This window comes from Schistocerca piceifrons, chromosome X (assembly GCF_021461385.2).
Source record: "Schistocerca piceifrons isolate TAMUIC-IGC-003096 chromosome X, iqSchPice1.1, whole genome shotgun sequence".
Lineage (NCBI taxonomy): Eukaryota > Metazoa > Arthropoda > Insecta > Orthoptera > Acrididae > Schistocerca > Schistocerca piceifrons.
Window position 1 is genome coordinate 948,235,441 of NC_060149.1, and position 21,263 is coordinate 948,256,703.

Sequence of the window (21,263 nt, forward strand, 5' to 3'; positions counted from 1 at the left end):
CAATGAGATGATTTACTCTTCTTGTACTTAAGTCGGCATTGTGCCTTTTGGATTAAATCCCGACGTAATTTCTGTGTTTCATTGTCAATGTGCAGCTCCAAGGGATATAGTTAATCTGCAGTAGTTCATCGGAATCTTAATACTGATCTCCCAAGAAACGCTCAAAGCAATCCACAAACAATAAGAAGATTTACTCTCCTTGTACTTAAGTCGGCATTGTGCCTTTTGTATTAAATCCCGAGGCAATTTCTGTGTTTCATCGTCAATGTGAAGGTCCAAGGGATACAATAAAGCTGCAGTAGTGCATCGGAATCTAATACTGATCTCCCAGAAAACGCCCAAAGCAAACCACAAACAATGAGAAGATTTTCTCTTCTTAGACTTAAGTCTTAATTGCGCCTTTTAAATTAAATCCCGACGCAATTTCCGTGTTTGATCGTCAATGTGAAGGTCCAATTGATAGGGTAAAACTGCAGTAGTGCATCGGAATCTAATACTAATCTCCGAGGAAACGCTCAATACAAACCACAAACAAAGAGAAGATTTACTCTTCTTGTATTTATGTCTGTATTGTGCTTTTGTATTAAATCCAGACGCTATTTCTGTGTTTCATTGTCAATTTGAAGGTCCAAGTGTCAGAGTAAAGCTGCAGTAGAGCACCGGAATCTAATACTGATCTCCCAGGAAACGTTCAAAGCAAACCACAAACAATGAGAAGTTTTACTGTTGATGTACTTAAGCCGGCGTTGTGCCTTTTGTGTTCAATCCAGACGCAATTTCTCTGTTGCATCGTCAATGTGTAGGTCCAAGGGATAGAGTATAGCTGCAGTAGTGCATCGGAAACTAATACTGATCTCCCAGGAAACGCTAAAATAAAATCACAAAACAATGAGAAGCTTTACTCTTCTTTTACTTTAGTCGGCATTGTGCATTTTGTATGTAATCCCGACGCAATATCTGTGTTTCAACGTCAATGTGAGGGTCCAAGGGATAGGGTAAAGCTGCAGTAGTTCATCGGAATCTAATACTTATCTTGCAGGAAACGCTAATAGCAAACCAGAAACTATGAGAAGATTTACTTCTCTTGTACTTAAGTCGTCATTGTGCCTTTTGTGTTCAATCCTGACGCTGTTTCTGTGTTGCTCGTCAATGTCAAGGTCAAAGCGATAGAGTAAAGCTGCAGTAGATAATCGGAATCTAATACTGATCTCCCACGAAACGCTCAAAGCAAACCAGAAACAATGAGTAGATTTACTTCTCTTGTACTTAAGTCGGCATTGTGCATTTTGTATTAAATCCCGACGCAATTTTTGTGTTTCATCGTCAATGTGAAGGTCCAAGGGATAGAGTAAAGCTGCAGTAGTGCATCGTAATCGAATACAGATCTCCCAGGAAATGCTCAAAGCAAACCACAAACAATGAGGAGATTTACTCTTCTTGTACTTAAGTCGGCATTGTGCCTTTTGTATTAAATCCCGAGGCAATTTCTGTGTTTCATCGTCAATATGCTGGTCCAAGGGATAGAGTTAATCTGCATTAGTGCATCGGAATCTCATACTGATGACCCAGGAAACGCTATAAGCAAACCACAAACTATGAGAACATTTACTCTTCATGTACTTACGTCACAATTGTGCTTTTTGTATTAAATCCCGACGCTTATAATGTGTTTCATCGTCAATCTGAACCTCCAACGGATAGTGTAAAGCTGGAGTAGTGCATCGGAATCTAATACTGATCTCCCAGGAAACGCTCAAAGCAAACCAGTAACATTGATAAAATTTATTCTTCTTGTACTTAAGTCGGCATTGTGCCTTTTGTATTAAATTCCGAAGCAATTTCTGTATTTCACCGTCAATGTGAAGGTCCTAGGGATAGAGTAAAGCAGCAGTGGTGCATCGGAATCTAATACTGATCTCCCAGGAAACGCTCAACGCAAACCACAAACAATGAGGAGATTTACTCTTCTTGTACTTAAGACGGCATTGTGCCTTTTGTATTACATTCCCAGCAATTTCTGTATTTCACCGTCAATGTGAAGGTGGAAGGGATAGAGTAAATCTGCAGTAGTGCATCGGAATCTAATACTGATCTCCCAGGAAACACTCAAAGCAAATCAGTAACATTGATAAGATTTACTCTGTTTGTGCTTAGGTCGGCTTTGTGCCTTTTGTATGAAATCCCGACGCAATTTCTGTGTTTCATCGTCAATGTGAAGGTCCCTAGGATAGAGTAAAGCTGCAGTAGTCCATTAGAATCCAATACTGATCTCCCAGGAAACGCTCAAAGCAAACCACAAACAATGAGAAGATTTATTCTTCTTGTACTTAAGTCGGCATTGTGCCTTTTGTATTAAATCCAGGCGTTAATTCTGTGTTTCATCGTCAATGTGGAGGTCCAAGCGATAGAGTTCATCTGAAGTAGTGCATCGGAATCTAATACTGAACTCCCAGGAAACGCTCAAATCAAACCACAAACAATGAGAAGCTTTACTCTTCTTGTACTTAAGTCGGCATTGTGCTTTTCGTATTAAATCCCGACGCAATTTGTGTGTTTCATCATCAATGTGAAGGTCCAAGGGATAAAGTAAAGCTGCAGTAGTGCATCGGAAACTAATACTGATCTCCCAGGAAACGCTCAAATCAAACCACAAACAATGAGAAGTTTTACTCTTCCTTTACTTTAGTTGGCATTGTGCATTTTGTATGTAATCCCGACGCAATTTCTCTGTTTCATCGTCAATGAGAAGGTCCAAGGGATTGAGTAAAGCTGCAGTAGTGCATCGGAATCTAATACTGATATCCCAGGAAACTCACAAAGCAAACCACAAACAATGAGAGGATTCACTCATCTTGTACTTAAGCCGACATTGTGACTTTTGTACTAAATCCCGACTCAATTTCGGTGTTTCATCGTCAATGTGAAGGTCCTAGGGATAGAGTGAAGCTGCAGTAGTGCATCGGAACCTAATACTGATCTCCCAAGAAACGCTTAAAGCAAACCACAAACAATGAGGAGAATTACTCTTCTTGTACTTAAGTCAGCGTTGTGCATTGTGTACTAAATCCCGACGCAATATCTGTAATTCATAGTCAATGTAAAGGTCCAAGGGATAGAGTGAAGCTACAGTAGTGTAACGGAGTCCAAAACTGATCTCGCAGGAAATGCTCAAAGCAAACCACAAACAATGAGAATATATACTTTTCTTGCACTTAAGTCAAAATTGTGCCTATTGTATTATATCCCGACGCTATTTCTGTGTTTCATCGCCAATTTGAAGGTCCAATGGATAGTGTAAGGCTGCAGTAGTGCATCGGAATCTAATACTGATCTCCCAGGAAACGCTCAAAGCAAACCAGAAACAATTAGATGATTTACTCTTCTTGTACTTAAGTCGGCATTGCGCCTTTTGTATTAAATTCCGTTGCAATTTCTATGTTTCATAGTCAGTGTGAAGGTCCAAGGCATAGACGAAAGCTGCAGTAGAGCATCGGAATCAAATATTGATCCCACAGGAAACGCTCAAAGCAAACCAGAACAATCAGAAGTTTACTCTTCTTTTACATAAGTCGGCATTGTGCCTTTTGTATTAATTCCAGACGCTTTTTCTGTGTTTCATTGTCAATTTGAAGGTCCTAGTGTCAGAGTAAAGCTGCAGTAGTGCATCGGAATCTAATACTGATCTCCCAGGAAACGCTCAAAGCAAACCACAACCAATGAGAAGAGTTATACTTCTTGTTCTTTTGTCGGGATTGTGTATTTCTATGAAATCCCGACGCAATTTCTGTGTTTCATCGACAATGTGATGGTCCAAGGGATAGAGTAAAGCTGAAGTAGTTAATCGGAATCTAATACTTATCTCCCAGGAAACGCTCAAACCAAACCACAAACAGTGAGATGATTTACTCTTCTTGTACTTAAGTCTGCATTGCGCCTTTTGTATTAGATTCCGATGCAATTTCTGTGTTTCATAGTCAATGGGCATGTCCAAGGGATAGAGGAATGCTGCAGTAGTGCATCGGAATCTAATACTGATCTCCCAGGAAACGCCCAAAGCAAACCACAAACAATGAGGAGATTTACTCTTCTTCTACTTCAATCGGCATTGTGCCCTTTGTATCAAATTCCGACGCAATTTCTGCGTTTCATCGTCAATGTGAAGGTCCACGAAATAGAGTAAAGCTGCAGTAGTGCTTCGGAATCTAATAGTAATCTCCCAGGAAACGCTCAAACCAAACCACAAACAATGAGAAGATTTACTCTTCCTGCACTTATGTCGGAATGGTGCATTTTGTATTAAATCCCAACGCAATTTCTGTGTTTGATCGTCAATGTGAAGGTCCAAGGGATAGAGTAAAGCTGCAGTAGTGCATCGGAAACTAATACAGATCTCCCAGGAATCGCTCTAACCAAACCACAAACAATGAGAAGATTTACTCTTCTTGTACTTAAACTGGCATTAAGACCTTTGTCTTAAATTTCGACACAATTTCTGCGTTTCATCGTCAATGTGAAAATCCAAGGGAAAGTAGTAAATCTGCGGTAGTGCATCGGAACCTAATACTGATCTCCTAGGAAACGCTCGTGGCAAACCGGAAACAATGAGGAGATTTACTCTTCTTGTACTTAAGTCGGCATTGTGCCTTTTGTATTTAATCCCGACGCTATTTCTGTATTTCATCGTCAATTTGAAGGTCCAAGTGATAGAGCAAAGCTGCAGTACTGCATCGGAATCTAATACTGATCCCCCAGGAAACGCCCATAGCAAACCACAAACAATGAGAAGAATTACTCTTCTTGTACTTAAGTCGGCATTGTGCTTTTTGTATTAAATCTTGACGCTATTTCTGTGTGTCATCGTCAGTGTGCAGGTCAAAGGGATAGAGTAAAGCTGCAGTAGTGCATCGGAATGTAATACATATCTCCCAAGAAACGTTCCTACCAAACCACTAAAATGTGAAGATTTACTCTTCTTGTCATTAAGTCGGCATTGTGCCTTTAATATTAAATCCTGACGCAATTTTTTTTTTCATTGTCAGTGTGAAAGTCCAAGGGATTGGGTTAAGCTGCAGTAGTGCATCGGAATCTAATACTGATATCGCAGGAAATGCTCAAAGCAAACCACAAACAGTGAGAGGATTTACTCATCGTGTACTTAAGCCGACATTGTGACTTTTGTATTAAATCCCAACTCAATTTCGGTTTTTCATCGTCAATGTGAAAGTCCAAGGGATAGAGTAAAGCTGCAGGAGTGCATCGGAACCTAATACCGATCTCCCAGGAAACGCTTAAAGCAAACCACAAACAATGAGGAGAATTACTCTCCTTGCACTTAAGTCAGCATTGTGCATTGTGTACTAAATCCCGACGCAATATCTGTATATCATAGTAAATGTAAAAGTCCAAGGGATAGAGTAAAGCTACAGTAGTGCAACGGAGTCTAATAGTGATCTCGCAGGAAAAGCTCAAAGCAAACCACAAACAATGAGAAGATTTACTCTACTTGTACTTCAGTCAAAATTGTGCCTTTTGTATTAAATTCCGACGCTATTTCTGTGTTTCATCTTCAATGTGAAGGTCCTAGGGATAGAGAAACGCTGCAGTAGTGCATAGGAATCTAATACTGATCTCCCAGGAAACGCTCAAAGCAAACCAGAAACAATGAGAAGATTTACTGATCTTGTTCTTAAGTCGGCATTGTGCCTTTTGTATTAAATTCCGATGCAATTTCTGGGTTTCATACTCAATGTGAAGATCCAAGGCATAGAGGAAAGCTGCAGTAGTGCTTCGGAATCAAATACTGATCCCACAGGAAACGCTCAAAGCAAACCAGAACAATCACAAGATTTACTCTTCTTTTATTAAGTCGGCATTGTGCCTTTTGTATTCAATCCCGAGGCAATTTCTGTGTTTCATCGTCAATGTCGCTGGTCCAAGCGATGGAGTTAATCTGCTGTAGTGCATCGGAATCTAATACTGATGGCCCAGGAAACGCCCTAAGCAAACCACAAACTATGAGAAGATTTACTCTTCTTGTACTTAAGTCAAAATTGTGCCTTTTGTATTAAATCCCGACGCTATTTCTGTGTTTCATCTTCAATGTGAAGGACATAGGGATAGAGAAACGCTGCAGTAGTGCATCGGAATCTAATACTGATCTCCCAGGAAACGCTCAAAACAAACCAGTAACATCGATAAAATTTACTCTTCTTGTACTTAAGTCGGCATTGTGCCTTTTGTATTAAATTCCGACGCAATCTCTGTGTTTCATCGTCAATGTGAAGGTCCTAGGGATAGAGTTATTCTGCAGTAGTGCATCGGAATCTATTACTGATCTCCCAGGAAACGCTCAAAACAAACCACAAACAATGAGAAGAATTACTCTTCTTGTACTTAAGTGGGCATTGTGCTTTTGTATTAAATCCAGACGCTATTACTGTGTTTCATTGTCAATTTGAAGGTCCAAGTGTCAGATTAAAGCAGCAGTAGTGCATCGGAATCTAATACTGATCTACCAGGAAACGCTCAAATCAAACCACAAACAATGAGAAGATTTACTCTTTTTGTACTTAAGTCGGGATTGTGACTTTTGTATTAAATCCAGACGCAATTTCTGTGTTTCATCGTCAATGTGAAGGTCCAAGGGATAGAGTAAAGATGCAGTAGTGCTTCGGAAACTAATACTGATCTCCCAGGAAACGCTCAAATCAAACCACAAACAATGAGAAGCTTTACTCTTCTTGTACTTAAGTCGGCATTGTGCAATTTGTATTAAATCCCGACGCAATTTCTGTGTTTCATCGTCAATGTGCAGGTCCAAGCGATAGATTTAATCTGCAGTAGTGCATCGGAATCTCATACTGGTCTCCCAGGAAACGCTCACTGCAAACCACAAACAGTGAGGAGATTTACAATTCTTGTACTTAAGTCGGCATTGTGCCTTTTGTATTAAATCCAGACGCTTTTTCTGTGTTTCATTGTCAATTTGAAGGTCCAAGTGTCAGAGTAAAACTGCAGTTCTGCATCGGACGCTGATACTAATCTCCCATATAAACGCTCAAAGCAAACCACAAACAATGAGAAGACTTACTCATCTTGTACTTAAGTCGGCATTGTGCCTTTTGTCTTCAATCCAGACGCAATTTCTGTGTTTCATCGTCAATGTGAAGGTCCAAGATATAGAGTAAAGCAGTAGTAGTTCATCGGAATCTAATACTTATCTCCAAGGAAACGCACAAACCAAACCTCAATCAATCAGAGGATTTCCTCTTCTTGTACTTAAGTAGGCATTGCGCCTTTTGTATTAGATCCCGACGGAATATCTGTGTTTCATAGTCAATTTGATGGTCCAAGGGATAGAGTAAAGCTGCAGTAGTGCATCGGAATCTAATACTGATCCCACAGGAAACGCTCAAAGCAAACCAAAAAGAATGAGAAGATTTACTCTTCTTGTACTTAAGTCGGCACTGTCCCTTTTGTATTAAATCGCGACGCAATATCTGTGCTTCATCGTTAATTTGAAGGTGCAATGGATACAGTAAAGCTGCAGTAGTGCATCGGAATCTAATACTGATCTCCCAGGAAACGCTCAAAGCAATCCACAAACAATGAGGAAATTTACTGTTCTTGTACTTAAGTCGGCATTGTGCCTTTTGTATTAAATGCCGACGCAATTTCTGTGTTTCATCTTCAATGTGCAGGTCCAAGCGATAGAGTTAATCTGCAGTAGTGCATCGGAATCTAATACTGATCTCCCAGGAAACGATAAAAGCAAACCACAAACAATGAGAAGATTTACTCATCTTGTACTTAAGTCGTCATTGTGCCTTTTGTATTAAATCCAGGTGCAATTTCTGTGTTTCATCGTCAATGTGAAGGTCTAAGGGGGAGAGTAAAGCTGCAGTAGTTCATCGGAATCTAATACTTATCTCGCAGGTAACATTCAAACCAAACCACAAACAAAGAGAAGAATTACTCTTCTTGTACTTATGTCGGCATTGCGCCTTTTGTATTAAATAACGACGCAATTTCTGTGTTTCATAGTCAATGTGAAGGTCTAAGGGATAGAGTAAAGCTGCAGTAGTGCATCGGAAACTAATACTGATCTAAGAGGACACGCTCAAAGCAACCACAGACAATGAGAAGATTTACTGTTCTTGTACATTAGTCGGCATTGTCCCTTTTGTATTAAATGTCGAAGCAATTTCTGTGATTCATCGTCAATGTGCAGGTCCAAGCGATAGAGTTAATCTGCAGTAGTGCATCGGAATCTAATACTGATCTCCCAGGAAACGATAAAAGCAAACCACAAACAATGAGAAGACTTACTCATCTTGTACTTAAAACGGCATTGTGCATTTCGTATTAAATCCTGTCGCTATTTCTGTGTTTCATCGTCATTGTGAAGGTCCAAGCGATAGAGTAAATCTGCAGTAGTGCATCGGAATCTAATACTGATCTCCCAGGAAACGCTCAAAGCAAACCACAGACAATGAGAAAATTTACTCTTCATGTACTTAAGCCAGCATTGTGCCTTTTGTATTAAATCCAGACCCTATTTCTGTGTTTCATCGTCAATGTGATGGTCCAAGGGATAGAGTGAGGCTGCAGTAGTGCATCGGAATGTAATACAGATGGCCCAGGGAACGCTCAAAGCCAACCACAAACAATGAGAAGATTTAATGATCTTGTACTTAAGTCGGCATTGTGCCTTTTGTATTAACTTCCGACGCAATGTCTGTGTTTCATCGTGAATTTGAAGGCCTAATGGATTGAGTAAAGCTGCAATAGTGCATCGGAATCTTAAACTGACCTCCCAGGACACGCTCAAAGCAAACCACAAACAATGAAAAGATTTAATCTTCTTGTACTTAAGTCAAAATTGTGAGTTTTGTATTAAATCACGACGCTATTTCTATGTTTCATCGTCAATTTGAAGGTCCAATGGATAGAGTGAATCTGCTGTAGTGCATCGGAATCTAATACTGATCTCCCTGGAAACACTCAAAGCAAACCAGTAACACTGATAAGATTTACTCTTCTTGTACTTGGGTCGGCATTGTGCCTTTTGTATTACATCCCAAAACAATTTCTGTGTTTCATCGTCAATTTGACGGTCCAATGGATAGAGTAAAGCTGCAGTAGTGCATCGGAATCTAATACTGATCTTGCAGGAAACGCTCAAAGCGAACCAGAAACAATGTGAAGATATACTCTTCTTGTACTTAAGTCGGCATTGTGCCCTTTCTAATAAATCCCGGTGCAATATCTGTGTTTCATCGTCAATGTGCAGGTCCAAGCGATAGAGTTAATCTGCAGTAGTGCATCGGAATGTAATACTGAACTCCCAGGAAACACTCAAATCAATCCACAAACAATGAGAAGTTTTACTCTTCTTGTACTTAAGTCGGCATAGTGCATTTCGTATTAAATCCCGACGCAATTTCTGTGTTTCATCTTCAATTTGAAGGTCCAATGGATGGAGTAATGCTGCAGTAGTCCATCGGAATCTAATACTGATCTCACAGGAAACGCTCAAAGCAAACCCCAAACAATGAGGAGGTCTACTCTTCCTTTACTTTAGTCGGCATTGTGCATTTTCTATGAAATCCCGACGCAATTTCAGTGTTTCATCGTCTATGCGAAGGTCCAAGGGCTAGAGGAAAGCTGCAGTAGTGCATCGGAATCAAATACTGACCCCACAGGAACGCTCAAAGCAAACCAGAACAATGAGAAGATTTACCCTTCTTGTACTTAAGTCGGCATTGTCCCATTCGTATTACATCCCAAAACAATTTCTGTGTTTCATCGTCAATTTGACGGTCCAATGGATAGAGTAAAGCTGCAGTAGTGCATCGGAATCTAATACCGATCTTGCAGGAAACGCTCAAAGCGAACCAGAAACAATGTGAAGATTTACTCTTCTTGTACTTAAGTCGGCATAGTGCATTTCGTATTAAATCCTGTCGCTATTTCTGTGTTTCATCTTCAATGTGATGGTCCAAGCGATAGAGTAAAGCTGCAGTAGAAAATCGAAATCTAATACTGACCTCCCAGGAAACGCTCAAAGCAGATCAGAAGCATTGAGAAGATTTACTCTTCTTGTACTTAAGTCGGCATTGTGCTTTTGTATTAAATTCCGACGCAATTTCCGTGTTTCATCGTCAATGTGAAGGTGCTAGGGATAGAGTTATTCAGCAGTAGTGCATCGGAATCTATTACTGATCTCCCAGGAAACGCTCAAAACAAACCACAAACAATGTGTAGAATTACTCTTCCTGTACTTAAGTCGGCATTGTGCTTTTGTATTAAATCCAGACGCTATTTCTGTGTTTCATCGTCAATGTGAAGGTCCAAGGGATAGAGTAAAGCTGCAGTAGTGCATCGGAATCTAATACTGATCTCCCAGGAAACGATAACAGCAAACCACAAACAATGAGAAGATTTAGTCATCTTGTACTTAAGTCGGCATTGTGCCTTTTGTATTTAATCCCGACGCAATTTCTGTGTTACATTGTCAATGTGAAGGTCTACAGGAAAGAGTAAAGCTGCAGTAGTACATCGGAATCTAGTACTGATCTCCCAGGACACGCTCAAAGCAACCACAAACAATGAGAAGATTTACTGTTCTTGTACATTAGTCTGCATTGTGACTTTTGTATTAAATGTCGACGCAATTTCTGTATTTCATTGACAATGTGCAGGTCCAAGCGATAGAGTTAATCTGCAGTAGTGCATCGGAATCTCATACTGATCTCCCAGGAATCGTTCACAGCAAAGCACAAACAATGAGAAGATTTACTGATCTTGTACTTAAGTCGGCATTGTGCCTTTTGTATTAAATAATGACGAAATTTCTGTGTTTCATCTTCAATCTGCAGGTCCAAGCGATAGAATTAATCTGCAGTAGTTCATCGGAATCTAATACAGATCTCACAGGAAACGCTCAAAGCAAACCACAAACAATGAGAAGATTTACTTTTCTGGTACTTAAGTCGGCAATGTGCCTTTTTTATTACTTCCCGAAGCAATTTCTGTGTTTCATCGTCAGTGTGCTGGTCCAAGGGATGGAGTTAATCTGCAGTAGTGCATCGGAATCTTAGACTGATCGCCCAGGAAACGCTCAAAGGAAACCACAAACAATGAGAATATTAACTCTTCTTGTACTTATGTCGGCATTGGGCCTTTTGTATTAAATCCCGACGCATTTTCTGTGTTTCATAGTCAATGTGAAGGTCCTAGGGCTAGAGTAAAGCTGCAGTAGTGCTTCGGAATTTAATACTGATCTCCCAGGAAACGTTCAAAGCAAACCACAAACAATGAGAAAACTTACTGTTCTTGTACATGAGTCGGCATTGTGCCTTTTGTATTAAATCCCAAGGCAATTTCTGTGATTCATCGTCAATTTGAAGGACCAATGGATAGAGTAAAGCTGCAATAGTCCATCGGAATCTTAAACTGACCTCCCAGGATTCGCACAAAGCAAATCACAAACAATGAGAAGATTTACTCTTCTTGAACTTGAGTCGGCATTGTGCACTTTGTATTAAATCCCGGCGCAATATCTGTGTTTCATCGTCAATGTGCAGGTACAAGCGATAGAGTTAATCTGCAGTAGTGCATCGGAATCAAATACTGAACTCCCAGGAAACACTCAAATCAATCCACAAACAATGTTTTACTCTTCTTGTACTTAAGTCGGCATTGTGCATTTCGTATTAAATTCCGACGCAATTTCTGTGTTTCATCGTCAATTTGAAGGACCAATGGATAGAGTAAAGCAGCAGTAGTGCATTGGAATGTAATACTGATCTCCCAGAAAACGCTCAATGCAAACCGCAAACAATGAGAACATTTACTCTTCATGTACTTAAGCCAGCATTGTTCATTTTATATTAAATCCAGACGGTATTTCTGTGTTTCATCGTCGATGTGAAGGTCCAAGGGATAGAGTAAAGCTGCAGTAGTGCTTCGGAATCTAATACTGATCTCCGAGGAAACGTTCAAAGCAAACCACAAACAATGAGAAAATTTACTTTTCTTGTACATGAGTCGGCATTGTACCTTTTGTATTAAATCCCGACGCAATTTCTGTGTTTCATCGTGAATTTGAAGGCCTAATGGATTGAGTAAAGCTGCAATAGTGCATCGGAATCTTAAACTGACCTCCCAGGACACGCTCAAAGCAAACCACAAACAATGAAAAGATTTAATCTTCTTGTACTTAAGTCAAAATTGTGAGTTTTGTATTAAATCTCGACGCTATTTCTATGTTTCATCGTCAATTTGAAGGTCCAATGGATAGAGTGAAGCTGCTGTAGTGCATCGGAATCAAATACTGATCTCCCTGGAAACACTCAAAGCAAACCAGTAACACTGATAGGATTTACTCTTCTTGTACTTGGGTCGGCATTGTGCCTTTTGTATTACATCCCAAAACAATTTCTGTGTTTCATCGTCAATTTGACGGTCCAATGGATAGAGTAAAGCTGCAGTAGTGCATCGGAATCTAATACTGATCTTGCAGGAAACGCTCAAAGCGAACCAGAAACAATGTGAAGATATACTCTTCTTGTACTTAAGTCGGCATTGTGCCCTTTCTATTAAATCCCGGTGCAATATCTGTGTTTCATCGTCAATGTGCAGGTCCAAGCGATAGAGTTAATCTGCAGTAGTGCATCGGAATGTAATACTGAACTCCCAGGAAACACTCAAATCAATCCACAAACAATGAGAAGTTTTACTCTTCTTGTACTTAAGTCGGCATAGTGCATTTCGTATTAAATCCCGACGCAATTTCTGTGTTTCATCTTCAATTTGAAGGTCCAATGGATGGAGTAATGCTGCAGTAGTCCATCGGAATCTAATACTGATCTCACAGGAAACGCTCAAAGCAAACCCCAAACAATGAGGAGGTCTACTCATCCTTTACTTTAGTCGGCATTGTGCATTTTCTGTGAAATCCCGACGCAATTTCTGTGTTTCATCGTCTATGCGAAGGTCCAAGGGCTAGAGGAAAGCTGCAGTAGTGCATCGGAATCAAATACTGACCCCACAGGAACGCTCAAAGCAAACCAGAACAATGAGAAGATTTACCCTTCTTGTACTTAAGTCGGCATTGTCCCTTTCGTATTACATCCCAAAACAATTTCTGTGTTTCATCGTCAATTTGACGGTCCAATGGATAGAGTAAAGCTGCAGTAGTGCATCGGAATCTAATACTGATCTTGCAGGAAACGCTCAAAGCGACCCAGAAACAATGTGAAGATTTACTCTTCTTGTACTTAAGTCGCCATTAAGCCTTTTGTATTAAATCCTGTCGCTATTTCTGTGTTTCATCTTCAATGTGATGGTCCAAGCGATAGAGTAAAGCTGCAGTAGAAAATCGGAATCTAATACTGACCTCCCAGGAAACGCTCAAAGCAGATCACAAACATTGAGAGGATTTACTCTTCTTGTACTTAAGTCGGCATTGTGCTTTTGTATTAAATTCCGACGCAATTTCCGTGTTTCATCGTCAATGTGAAGGTCCTAGGGATAGAGTTATTCAGCAGTAGTGCATCGGAATCTATTACTGATCTCCCAGGAAACGCTCAAAACAAACCACAAACAATGTGTAGAATTACTCTTCCTGTACTTAAGTCGGCATTGTGCTTTTGTATTAAATCCAGACGCTATTTCTGTGTTTCATCGTCAATGTGAAGGTCCAAGGGATAGAGTAAAGCTGCAGTAGTGCATCGGAATCTAATACTGATCTCCCAGGAAACGATAAAAGCAAACCACAAACAATGAGAAGATTTACTCATTTTGTACTTAAGTCGGCATTGTGCCTTTTGTATTAAATCCCGACGCAATTTCTGTGTTACATTGTCAATGTGAAGGTCTACAGGAAAGAGTAAAGCTGCAGTAGTACATCGGAATCTAGTACTGATCTCCCAGGACACGCTCAAAGCAACCACAAACAATGAGAAGATTTACTGTTCTTGTACATTAGACTGCATTGTGACTTTTGTATTAAATGTCGACGCAATTTCTGTATTTCATTGACAATGTGCAGGTCCAAGCGATAGAGTTAATCTGCAGTAGTGCATCGGAATCTCATACTGATCTCCCAGGAATCGTTCACAGCAAAGCACAAACAATGAGAAGATTTACTGATCTTGTACTTAAGTCGGCATTGTGCCTTTTGTATTAAATAATGACGAAATTTCTGTGTTTCATCTTCAATCTGCAGGTCCAAGCGATAGAATTAATCTGCAGTAGTTCATCGGAATCTAATACAGATCTCACAGGAAACGCTCAAAGCAAACCACAAACAATGAGAAGATTTACTTTTCTGGTACTTAAGTCGGCAATGTGCCTTTTTTATTACTTCCCGAAGCAATTTCTGTGTTTCATCGTCAGTGTGCTGGTCCAAGGGATGGAGTTAATCTGCAGTAGTGCATCGGAATCTAAGACTGATCGCCCAGGAAACGCTCAAAGGAAACCACAAACAATGAGAATATTAACTCTTCTTGTACTTATGTCGGCATTGGGCCTTTTGTATTAAATCCCGACGCATTTTCTGTGTTTCATAGTCAATGTGAAGGTCCTAGGGCTAGAGTAAAGCTGCAGTAGTGCTTCGGAATTTAATACTGATCTCCCAGGAAACGCACAAACCAAATCTCAATGAATCAGAAGATTTACTCTACTTGTACTTAAGTAGGCATTGCGCCTTTTGTATTAAATCCCGACGGAATATCTGTGTCTCATAGTCAATTTGATGGTCCAAGGGATAGAGTAAAGCTGCAGTAGTGAATCGGAATCTAATACTGATTCCACAGGAAACGCTCAAAGCAAACCAGAAAGAATGAGAAGATTTACTCTTCTTGTAGTTAAGTCGGCACTGTCCGTTTTGTATTAAATCCCGACGCAATATCTGTGTTTCATCGTCAATGTTCAGGTCCAAGCGATAGAGTTAATCTGCAGTAGTGCATCGAAATCTAATAGTGAACTCCCAGGAAACATTCAAATCAATCCACAAACAATGAGAAGTTTTACTCTTCTTGTACTTGAGTCGGCATTGTGCATTTCGTATTAAATCCCGACGCAATTTCTGTGTTTAATCGTCATTTTGAAGGTCCAATGGATAGAGTAAAGCTGCAGTAGTGCATCGGAATCTAATACTGATCACCCAGGAAACGCTCAAAGCAAACCACAAACAATGAGAAGATTTACTCTTCATTTACTTAAGCCAGCATTGTGCCTTTTGTATTAAATCCAGACCCTATTTCTGTGTTTCATCGTCAATGTGTAGGTCAAAGGGATAGTGTGAAGCTGCAGTAGTGCATCGGAATCTAATACTGATGGCCCAGGAAACGATCAAAGCAAATCACAAACAATGAGAAGATTTACTGATCTTGTACCTAAGTCGGCATTGTGCCTTTTGTATTAACTTCCGACGCCATTTCTGTGTTTCATCGTCAATGTGAAGGTAGTAGGTATAGAGAAAAGCTGCAGCAGTGCATCGGAATCCAAAACTGATCTCCCAGGAAACGCTCGAAGCAAACCACAAACAATGAGTAGATTTACTGATCTTGTACTTATGTCGGCATTGTGCCTTTTGTATTAAATCACGACGAAATTTCTGTGTTTCATCTTCAGTTTGCAGGTCCAAGCGATAGCGTTAATCTGCAGTAGTGCATCGGAATCTAATACAGATCTCGCAGGAAACGCTCAAAGCAAACCACAAACAGTGAGAAGATTTACTTTTCTTGTTCTTAAGTCGGCAATGTGCCTTTTGTATTAATTCCCGAGGCAATTTCTGTGTTTCATCAACGGTGTGCTGGTCCAAGGGTACAGCTAAACTGCAGTAGTGCATCGGATTCTAAGACTGATCACCCAGGAAACGCTCAAAGGAAACCACAAACAATGAGAAGATTTACTCTTCTTGTACTTATGTCGGCATTGGGCCTTTTGTGTTAAATCCCAACGCATTTTCTGTCTTTCATAGTCAATGTGAAGGTCCTAGGGATAGAGTAAAGCTGCAGTAGTGCTTCGGAATCTAATACTGATCTCCCAGGAAACGTTCAAAGCAAACCACAAATAATGAGAAAATTTACTGTTCTTGTACATAAGTCGGCAGTGTGCCTTTTGTATTAAATCCAGACGCAATTTCTGTGTTTCATCGTCAATGTGCTGGTCCAAGCGATAGAGTTAATCTGTAGTAGTGCATCGTAATCTAATACTGATCTCCCAGGAAACGCTCAAAGCAAACCACAAACAGTGAGAAGATTTACACTTCTTGTACTTAAGTCGGCATTGTGCTTTTTGTATTAAATCCAGACGCTATTTCTGTGTTTCATCGTCAATGTGAAGGTCCAAGGGATAGAGTAAAGCTGCAGTAGTTCATCGGAAACTAATACCGATCTCCCAGGAAACGCTCAAGTCAAACCACAAACACTAAGAAGCTTTACTCTTCTTTTACTTTAGTCGGCATTGTGCATTTTGTATGAAATCCCGACGCAATTTCTGTGTTTCATCGTCAATGTGAAAGTCCAAGGGATAGAGTAAAGCTGCAGTAGTTCATCGGAATACAATATCTATCTCCCAGGAAACGTTTAAACTAAACCACAAACAATGAGAAGATTTACTCTTCTTGTACTTAAGTCGGCATTGCGCCTTTTGTATTAAATTCCGATGCAATTTCTGTGTTTCATAGTCTATGTGAAGGTCCAAGGGATAGAGGAAAGCAGCAGTAGTGCATCGGAATCAAATACTGATCTTACTGGAAACGCTCAAAGCAAACCAGATCAATGAGAAGATTTTCTCTTCTTGTACTTAAGTCGGCATTGTCCCTTTTGTATTATATCCCGACGCAATTTCTGTGTTTCATCGTCAATTCGACGGTCCAATGAATAGAGTAAAGCTGCAGTAGTTCATCGGAATCTAATACTGATGGTCCAGGAAACGTTCTAAGCTAACCACAAACTACGAGAACATTTACTCTTCTTGTATTTAAGTCGGCATAGTGCCTTTAGTATTAAATCCGACGCAATTTCTGTGTTTCATCGTCAATGTTAACGTCCTAGGGATAGAGAAAAGCTGCAGTAATGCATCGGAATCTAATACTGATCGCCCAAGAAACTCTCATAGCAAACCACAAACAATGAGAAGATTTACTCTTCTTGGCCTTAAGTTGGCATTGTCCCTTTTGTATTAAATCCCGACGCAATTTCTGTGTTCCATCGTCAATTTGAAGGCCCAATGGATAGAGTAAAGCTGCAATAGTGCATCGGAATCTTAAACTGACCTCCCAGGGAACGCTCAAAGCAAACCACAAACAATGAGAAGATTTACTCTTCTTGTACTTAAATCAAAATTGTGAGTTTTGTATTAAATCCCGACGCTATTTCTGTGTTTCATCGTCAATTTGACGGTCCAATGGATAGAGTGAAGCTGCTGTAGTGCATCGGAATCTAATACTGATCTCCCAGGAAACGCTCAAAGCAAACCAGTAACATTGATAAGATTTACTCTTCTTGTACTTAGGTCGGCATTGTGGCTTTTGTATTATATCCCGACGCAATTTCTATTGTTCATCGTCAATGTGAAGGTCCTTAGGATAGAGTAAAACTGCAGTAGTGCAACGGAATCTAATACTGATCTCCCAGGATTCGCACAAAGCAAATCACAAACAATGAGAAGATTTACTCTTCTTGAACTTGAGTCGGCATTGTGCCCTTTGTATTAAAACCCGGCGCAATATCTGTGTTTCATCGTCAATGTTCAGGTCCAAGCGATAGAGTTAATCTGCAGTAGTGCATCGAAATCTAATACTGAACTCCTAGGAAACATTCAAATCAATTAACAAACAATGAGAAGTTTACTCTTCTTGAACTTAAGTCGGCATTGTGCACTTTGTATTAAATCCCTACGCAATTTCTGTGTTTCATCGTCAATTTGAAGGTCCAATGGATAGCGTAAAGCTGCAGTAGTGCATCGGAATCTAATACTGATCTCCCAGGAAACGCTCAAAGCAAACCACAAACAGTGAGAAGATTTACTCTTCATGTACTTATGTCGGCAAAGTGCCTTTTGTATTAAATCCCGACGCAATTTCTGTGTTTCATCGTCAACGTGAATGTCCAAGGGATAGAGTAAAGCTGCAGTAGTGCATCGGAAACTATTACAGATCTCCCAGGAAACGCTCAAGTCAAACCACAAACAATGAGGAGTTCTACTCTTCCTTTACTTTAGTCGGCATTGTGCATTTTCTATGAAATCCCGACGCAATATCTGTGTTTCATCGTGTATGCGAAGGTCCAAGGGATAGAGGAAAGCTGCAGTAGTGCATCGGAATCAAATACTGACCTCACAGGAACGCTCAAAGCAAACCAGAACAATGAAAAGTATTACCCTTCTTGTACTTAAGTCGGCATTCTCCCTTTGGTATTACATCCCAACACAATTTCTGTGTTTCATTGTCAATTTGACGGTCCAATGGATAGAGTAAAGCTGCAGTAGTGCATCGGAATCTAATACTGATCTTGCAGGAAACGCTCAAAGCAAACCAGAAACAATGTGAAGATTTACTCTTCTTGTACTTAAGTCGTCATTGAGCCTTTTGTATTAAATCCTGTCGCTATTTCTGTGTTTCATCGTCAATGTGAAGGTCCAAGCGATAGAGTAAAGCTGCAGTAGAAAATCGGAATCTAATACTGACCTCCCGGGAAACGCTCAAAGCAAACCGGAAACAATGGGAAGATTTACTCTTCTTGTACTTAAGTCTTCATTGTGCCTTTCTATTACATCCCGAGGCAATTTCTGTGTTTCATCGTCAATGTGCTGGTCCAAGGGATAGTGTTAATCTGCAGTAGTGCATCGGAATCTAATACTAATCTCCCAGGATTCGCACAAAGCAAATCACAAACAATGAGAAGATTTACTCTTCTTGAACTTGAGTCGGCATTGTGCCCTTTGTATTAAATCCCGGCGCAATATCTGTGTTTCATCGTCAATGTTCAGGTCCAAGCGATAGAGTTAATCTGCAGTAGTGCATCGAAATCTAATACTGAACTCCCAGGAAACATTCAAATCAATCCACAAACAATGAGAAGTTTTACTCTTCTTGTACTTAAGTCGGCATGGTGCATTTTGTATTAAATCCCTACGCAATTTCTGTGTTTCATCGTCAATTTGAAGGTCCAATGGATAGCGTAAAGCTGCAGTAGTGCATCGGAATCTAATACTGATCTCCCAGGAAACGCTCAAAGCAAACCACAAACAGTGAGAAGATTTACTCTTCATGTACTTATGTCGGCAAAGTGCCTTTTGTATTACATTTCGACGCAATTTCTGTGTTTCATCGTCAACGTGAAGGTCCAAGGGATAGAGTAAAGCTGCAGTAGTGCATCGGAATCAAATACTGATCCCTCAGGAAACGCTCAAAACAAACCAGAAACAATGAGAAGATTTACTCTTCCTGTACTTAAGTCGGCATTGTGCCTCTTGTATTAAATCCTGACGCTATTTCTGGGTTTCATCGTCAATGTGAAGGTCCATGCAATAGGGTAAAGCTGCAGTAGATAATCGGAATCTAATACTGACCTCCCAGGAAACGCTCAAAGCAGATCAGAAACATTGAGAAGATTTTCTCTTCTTGTACTTATGTCGGCATTGTGCCTTTTGTATATAATTCTTACGCTATTTCTGTGTTTCATCGTCAATTCGAAGGTCCAAGAGATAGGGTAAAGCTGCAGTAGATAATCGGAATCTAATACTGACCTCCCAGGAAACGCTCAAAGCAAACCAGAAACATTGAGAAGCTTCACTCTTCCTGTACTTAAGTCGGCTTTGTCCCTTTTGTATTAAATCCCGACGCAATTTCTGTGTTTCATCGTCAATGTGAAGGTCCAAGGGATAGAGTATAGCTGCAGTAGTTCATCGGAATCTAATACTTATCTCCCAGGAAACCCTGAAACCAAACAACAAACAATGAGAAGATTTACTCCTCCTATACTTAAGTCGGCATAGCGCCTTTTGTATTAAATTCCGACGCAATTTCTGTTTCATAGTCAATGTGAGGGTCCAAGGGATAGAGTAAAGCAGCAGTAGTGCATCGGAATCTAATACTGATCCCACAGGAAACGCTCAAAACAAACAAGAAACAATGAGAAGATTTACTCTTCTTGCTCTTAAGTCGGCATTGTCCCTTTTGTATTAAAGCCCGACGCTGTTTCTGTGTTTCATTGTCAATTTGATGGTCCAATAGTTAGATTAAAGCTGCAGTAGTGCATCAGAATCTAATACTGATCTTGCAGGAAACGCTCAAAGCAAACCAGAAACAATGAGAAGATTTACTCCCCATGTACTTAAGTCGTCATTGTGCCTCTTGTATTAAATCCTGACGCTATTTCTGTGTTTCATCGTCACTGTGAAGGTCCAAGCAATAGGGTAAAGCTGCAGTACATAATCGGAATCTAATACTGACCTCCCAAGAAACGCTCAAAGCAGTTCAGAAACATTGAGAAGATTTACTCTTCTTGTAGTTATGTCGGCATTGTGCCTTTTCTATTAAATCCCGACGCAATTTCTGTGTTTCATCGTCAATGTGAAGCTCCAAGGGATAGAGTAAGGCTGCAGTAGTGCATCGGAATCTAATACAGATCTCGCAGGTAACGCTCAAAGCAAACCACAAACAATGAGAAGTTTTCTTTACTTGTACCTAGGTCTTCATTGTTCCTTTTGTATCAAATTCCGACGCAATTTCTGTAATTCATCGTCAATGTTAAGGTCGAAGGGCTAGAGTAAAGCTGCAGTAGTGCATCGGAATCTAATACTGATCTCCCAGGAAACGCTCAAACCAAACCACAAACAATGAGAAGATTTACTCTTCTTGTACCTTATCGGCATTGTGTCTTTTGTATTAAATCCAGACGCAATATCTATGTTTCATCGTCAATGTGAAAGTCCAAGGGATAGGGTAAAGCTGCAGTAGTACATTGGAATCTAATACAGATCCCACTAGAATCGCTCAAAACAAACCAGAATCAATGAGAAGATTTACTCTTCTTGTACTTAAGTCGGCATTGTGCCTTTTCTATTAAATCCCGACGCAATGTCTGTGTTTCATCGTCAATGTGAAGGTCCAAGGGATAGGGTAAACCTGCAGTAGTACATCGGAATCTAATACAGATCTCGCAGGAAACGCTCAAAGCAAACCACAAACAATACGAAGATTTACACTTCTTGTACTTAAGTCGGCATTGTGCCTTTTGTATTAA